Source organism: Anthonomus grandis, chromosome 3, assembly GCF_022605725.1.
Source record: "Anthonomus grandis grandis chromosome 3, icAntGran1.3, whole genome shotgun sequence".
Lineage (NCBI taxonomy): Eukaryota > Metazoa > Arthropoda > Insecta > Coleoptera > Curculionidae > Anthonomus > Anthonomus grandis.
In genome coordinates, this window is record NC_065548.1 from 25,195,440 (window position 1) to 25,202,428 (window position 6,989).

The following is a 6,989-nucleotide window of genomic DNA, read 5'->3' on the forward strand; positions in this document are numbered from 1 at the left end:
AGAAAATTAAAAATAACTCTTAAAAATAAATTCAACAAAAGTTAATTATTTAAGAAAAAAGTTTAAGGAGACTTATTCCTTCTTTGGCTAAACAATAAATTAACTTATCCGAAAAGCCATTTCGTATTCCCAAAAGAGTTACTGCTGCAATGGAATTGCCGCTTTCAATAATTTTCTTTCGCAACTCCTCTACTTTGCTTACTCTAAATTTGTTGGTCTACTAAATTCGTATTTTTAAATGGTCTTCTTTTAAGATAATTCCATAAATAAATAAAAGTCATTTGAAAACAAATCTGGAGATCTGCGAGGCTATTTAGTATCGCCAATGCCAATATAGAGGCAGCTAGGAAAAGTACTTGTTACAAATTCTTTTACCATAACTCACTATGAGCAGGACAGCCGTTTTGAAAATAGACCGATCTTAGATCTAAATCAAGTAAGTAGGATTTGATAGACAGGAAGAACTTGGTTTTCCATCAAGTGAAGTACCATCATTAAAAAATGGCTCTATAATATGGTTGTCGAAAAGACCAGCCCAATCATTCAATTTTTAAGGATGCTGAGTGCAAAATTCAAAATTCCGTGCTTATTTTCCCAAGACCACTATTATTGACCATCTATTATTGATTTATAATAACTTAGAAACGGAATATGTTATGGTAGCAATAATACCTGCTCTCACACCTAGGGCATTATAAGCGGGCATTATGATAATGCCCGGAAATTTTATTGCTTATCCAATTTTATTTCTATCATAATAAAGAATAAACATCCATTTTATACAAAAAATAATGTTTCTTTAAATACTAAAAATGAAACTGTATTTCCAAAATAAAAATTACAATTTTGAATTGTCCCGAAAAATGTAGCTGATCCCACTATAGAATGGTCGGTGTTTTTTGTGATGGTAGAGGTGGAAGCACTAACGCTATTTTGTATAGTTTGTAAATTGTCCATTAAAGAATTTTCAATAGTCGATACGGAATTAACCTCGGAATTAACTGAATTGGCAATCATTTTGGCTATTTTATTTTTGGATGAAATACTTTCTTATATATATCCTTCAGCTACTGCAGAGCTTTTCCATTTCTCATGTTGTTTTAGCATTTCAAACGAAGCACCTGCCTCAACAAGTAAAGTTGACGATGTGCGATGCAAACAGTGGCCGGTATAAGCTTCTGCATTACCCAGTTTTAAAAACTTTGCGATCAATGTTGGGACGCTTCCTATGGTATTTTTTCCAACAGGTTGTACTGTACAGCGACTCTTTCTATAGGTAAGAAAGAATCTTCGCTCCTTTATTCCAGCTGGTCTTAATGCTGCGTACTTTTTTATTAAATTTAAAGCGCCTAAATCTTCTTCAATAGTAAAACTTTTTGAAGTTGAAGTTTTAGTTTCTGGTACCTTTATAACCAAGACCGTTCCTCTATCTTCAATATCATCAATGGTCATTTTGACCAACTCATCTCGTCTTAAACCTCCAAAAACACCCAATACCAATATGACTTTGTGTACCAAGTAGATATCATCAGGAGCCTTCTTAATAAATTTTATTATTTGTTCTCCTTCCAAAACTTTAGACTCCTTCGGGACATATCCTTTCGACTTAACTTTTAAAAAAGATATGAGACGATGGTATTGCGAGATGTCTATATTTTTATAGACCATTAACGTAGACCTTAGGGTAGAATACTTGGTCCAGAGAGAGTTCGGACTGTATTTTTCCGACTAAAAATTTGTTAAACATATGTACCTATTAAAATAAAATCAATAAATTACCAGTTTCTGAAAATATGCCATTAGAACGGTTTCGGTTATTTGAACAATTGCGTTGGCATCTTTCCAAATACCAAATATGCCATACTCCCGATCATACTGTTGCCTTGATTTAACTGGCAAAAGATTTTCGGTCACTTTTATCGCCTTTTCTCTTATATTTTGTGGAATTTCTTCCATTTTAAGCAAATATTTAAACAAAAAATGCCAACTGACTAACTGACAGAAACATCAAAGTCAAACTTAAATAATCACTGCAAGTCACTTGATAAATTTCTATAGGTAGGTATATACGTATATGAGTATAGGTATATACCTACCTATACAGGTAGACCCTATTTTTTAATTAATATTAAAATTATTTTTGTTCGTAAAAATCAATTTTTAGGTAAAACATAAAGCATTGTATGCACCACGGACATTCTTAGACTCTAATGCCCATCAGGCGGAAACCTATTTCCACCTTCCGGGCATTATCGTCCTTACAATGCCCTTGATACATAAATAGCTATAATCTTTAAAAAAAAAATCATCTGAAATTAGAAGATTTCCTAAAAAAAATAAATCTAATTTATTTTGTCCATCGTCGTTTCACAAAATTCCATTCTTCGTTACTGGTCTTCGCGAAACATTTCGCTTTTGGAATATTTGAAATATTGTTACCCATATTTCTTTTAACTAATGGTAACAGTTTTATGGTCCATACCCAGTTCCTCTTCCAGACCAGAACTGGCCTCTCATCGACGAGAAAAAGTGGTGTTGTCATTATTTTGGACAATGCGTAATCTTCATTTCGCCAACCTATATATGCAGCAAACAAATCAGAATACTTTCCTCTATTGAAACTAAATGTTGCAGATATGTTCAAGTCACACTAGCAGTTAGTACCATTGTTTGGTCTTTTTTTCCCGAAGACACATGATTGATATTCACTATTTGATATTCACATGCTATATTAATATTGATCAATAAAAATCCACTCAGTAGTAGGCCAAAGACAATTTATTTCCGTCTTAAATTTCTATTCTCACAAAAAAAAACAATGGCCACTACTACAACATACCAAACAAGGTCAATTATTCATCTAATTAATATTCTGTGCGTTTATTAAATGTAAGTAAGCGTTATGCGGAAGAAAAATTGCGTATTGACGCGTTTCATTCCATTTACAAAGGATGTTCTCGTTCAAGAGTTGTCGGTACGTTTTCGCAAATTAGTGTGTATGTGGATTTTAATTAGTTTAGAGATTGTTTTGCTATATGATAATGACATCGTAATTTAAAAAAAATCGAAATGTCACTTTTCTGCTTTAGAAAAGTCAGACATTTTGTCGAGAAGGTCGTTGGTATATAACAGGAAGAGGGTAGGGGACAAGATGTATCCCTGAGGGACATCAGCGTTAATTTAAATCCTCTGCAAGGTGTGTCCATCAATGATAACCTAGATGTATCGGTTCTCGATATATACTTTGTTCTTTGATGATTTGGTCTTTTAGAATCGCGAATGAGATCCTTTTAAAAATATATGTTGTTTTATACATTTTGTTAAGTTGACTCTATCGATTTACAAACTAGTTTTGTATTTCCTTTAGTTTGTTGGCTAATTTGTACGTCTAACATTTTTTTGGGTTTTTGGTTTTGCTTTGCTATTGTATAATTATTGTTATGTAACTCTCAGAATAAACTGCCCTGATGAATTTACAAATAAAGGCCTTTTATTATTATTCATCAATAATTTTCTTGATAAAATAAATTTCTTCAAAAAAGGTAAGTGCATACTGCAATCTTTAACTTTGTGGAAAGGATTTTAAACAATTTCCTGGACGGATAGTTATCCTTAGGTATATTTCTCTACCTGTCAAAGGCTTTTCACACCTCTGACCACAAGATCTTGCTTGACAAGTGGGAGCGATAGCACACGTGGCTCATATACGTTTACGTGACAAACTCAGAAATAACAAATAGCAATTGAAATTTTAGAAACCAAATATTATTATTTAAATGAGGGAGAGTCTGGTTATCCCACAAGGCAAGGTTATGGGCCCTCTACTATTTGAAATTCACAGAAATAGCTTAGCCAATGAAATATTAGACAATTATTCTCACCTTTCAAACTTTACAGATGATCAAAATTTCTGGTATTAGTATCTTTCTAAGTATCCATAGCTCTATACAAAAAATTAGCTCTAAATGCAAACAAAAATAATCCTTTACCCTTTGGAACCAAATACAAAAACAAAGACATTTCAAAATCTGTGACTTTTAATGGCGAAATACTACCTCTGTCGGTGCATACAATTTACAAACCTCTTGGAAAAAATACATTCATCAAAATCTTGATTGGACGCAACAGCTTTTTAATGTCTGCAATGAAGTCAATTTTGCATGCTAGCTAGCATGAGCTCTCTCCAAATATCTAAATTTAGAAAATTTTAAAACTTTGTATTATGCTAATATCTCTTCTATACTCAAATGCGGTTGTCAGAGTTAACCTAAAAAAAAGATTGATGCAGGGGAAAATTAGATACCTTAACATTTCAAAGCCTTAACGTGTATGAGTATTTTGTATTTCTGTATAAGGGTGGAGAAAAGTTTGTCGAGCATGAATCACAGACATGTATAGGTTTACAGGTTTTAGTCTCCCTTATTACTGTAATATTTCAGACAATCATCACAACAGTTTTAAAAATATATTAATTTTTTTGGTTTTATTCCTTAATTGGTAAAACTACTTTTACAAACAACGACTGCTAAAACTAAACGTGATAGTATCCTGACTTAACCTAGATTAACAGTATTTGCGGAGTGTCTAGCCATGCATGTCTATCCATCATACCAATGTAAAGTCTTTCAGGCACGTTCGGGTTCCACTAAACTAAAGCTACAATTCTACAATACATGACAATTACCAACTCGCAGCTACTGAAAGAGCTATATATACTTATGAATTAGATGCTTTGATTATATGTCAAAACATTATCAAGCAAGAAAGAACACTTGGTGGTTTTAAAATATTCCTAAAAAAATAATTGTAGGAAGTGAACCGAAATTGCTAGATTATACAGTCCAATATTTTATGTTGGAAAAATGTCTACGTTTTCTGTATTTAAATAATTATAAAATTGCTATACATATATAAATGATATTGCAATCTTGTTTTAAGTGTGTTTTAAATTTGCAAAGAATGATAGGCTCTATATGTGTGCTATCGATTTTACTTTTTTACGATGATTTTATCTTCTTATATTGACCATATTATTTAACTAAGCAGTTAATATCTAATCTAATAAGTTGATACAGGCCTAACTTTATACCTTCCTGCTGTTTAAAGCTTTTTCTGAAGAATTGCTTGAGAAGAGTTGGGAATTCAATCAAGTTATCCACCAGATATTTATAGATTTCGAGAAGGAAGATTTAAAGATTTCGACAGTGTAAAAAGCGTCAAAATATGACATACAATGGCTGAGTTTGGCATCTCACCTAATCAGATAAAATAACCAGAGCTTGTCTGGAAGAATCTGGTGCAGAGTACCGATTGAAGATGCCTCTCAGATGTGTTTCAGGCACACGCCAGTGAGACGCAATATCACCCACCCATTTTAATATAGCATTGGAGAAAGTAGTAAGAGAAAAAAAAATTGAATCTCAGCTATTCGGAACCAATGGTTTAAACCTGTCGCTAGAATAATTTGACGATATAGACGCCGTGGGCATAAGCGTCATAAAAGAAAAAGAACTATTTTACAAAATCGAAAAAGGAAAAAAGTCACTACGGATTTAAATACTTAGGGTTCACAATCACATCCCACAGCGACATAAGTGAAGAGAACGGTTCAAGTCAGCCAACAGGTATACTTCGCCCTGTATAAGCATCTACTATACGCCTGCGGTATCCTCTATAGGTGATGTAACGTGACTAGGAGAACGAAAACGTACCAGACCATAATAAGTCCCGTGGTAATGTACTACTGGGACACTTGGACTTTTACGGTGCGAAATGAGAAAAGTGCTGAGGAAAATGTTCGTACCCACGAAAAACCGGGTTACGCGGAGCTACGGATTTAAAACAAATATACAATCAGCTGAAACTGGTTAACCTTATCAAGGCAGAAAGGTTGAGATGAGCAGGGCACTTACGAAGACAGTCAGAAAAGAGAATGATCCATTTCATATGGGATAGAGCACCAGAAGGAAGAGAACAAATTGGAAAACCGAGATTAAGGCGGTGTGATAATATAACATCGGACCACTGGGAAATGAGCATCGGGAATGGTGTAGAAGTTATGGCAGAATGAGACAAATTGCTTCCTCAGTCAATGCTCATCACTACGGATGTAGCACTACGGATTAAGTAAGTGGACACCTCTTGGGAATTTATTATTGACACAAATACCTAGCACTGCCAATGATAAGTTCACTAACTTTACTTACCTAACTTCTAGGGTTTTCTCAGCCCTTAAAAATACATATACTAAAAAAAGCCAAGCCATTGCAAAGAACTGATTTATTACTGGCTAAAGAACTGTATGTAGGATAATTTACACTTTTTCAGGAACTAAGTAAAATACGAGAAGAATCGAGTTACCTTTATCATCATATAAGTATCATATCACATCATATAAGAATTAAAAATGGATATCGGGCTGCAATTAAAACTGTAACATTATAAATGAACAGTCATCACAAAACGTGAAACTCAGCTAAATGTAACCGCTTTTCCTGAACACTACTTCTGAGCTGTATAGCAGTACTTCCGCACTTATCTTGAGCCATTCAACATTCCGGTTTTACCGGGGAGAGATTTGAGGTAATTCCAATCAGCTTCAATAATGTTAAAAATAATATAAACTCGTTACAAGATAAAAAGCGAGGATGCATTTGATCTAACTTTCAGCCTAATTAAAGGAATAAAAAATCTTTCATTTCATCCCTTAACCAAATTTATTAATAGCGGTTTAGTCGAGTGTGTTTCGAGGGTATTAAAAATAAATTTCGCTAATATTTTCCACTCAAGTTTTCCCGTAATATAGGTATTTTGAATTTGAATCCTCTCGAGGACTCGGTACACATTCATAGGAAAAATCAGACTGTAACATATTTGTACAGAAAAACAGAATCGTATATTAAAAAAACAATATATCAAAAATTATCTTAAGTCCAAGATAGTTTATTTTTGGCCTGAATCCAACAACGATTTCAGTGTTATTACTTAGC

The 6,989-nt window shown here is 33.4% G+C and overlaps 1 long non-coding RNA gene across 1 annotated transcript; it reads right to left on the minus strand.

Annotated features, from left to right (window-relative positions):
• Positions 1 to 804: 804 nt before the first annotated feature.
• LOC126734143 (uncharacterized) lies at positions 805 to 2,024 on the minus strand. The gene is made up of 2 exons (XR_007659993.1): positions 1,780 to 2,024; positions 805 to 1,728 (listed from the first exon to the last, which is right to left on the minus strand). It is a non-coding gene; the product is annotated as an uncharacterized LOC126734143 (long non-coding RNA).
• Between the last annotated feature and the right edge of the window lie 4,965 nt (positions 2,025 to 6,989).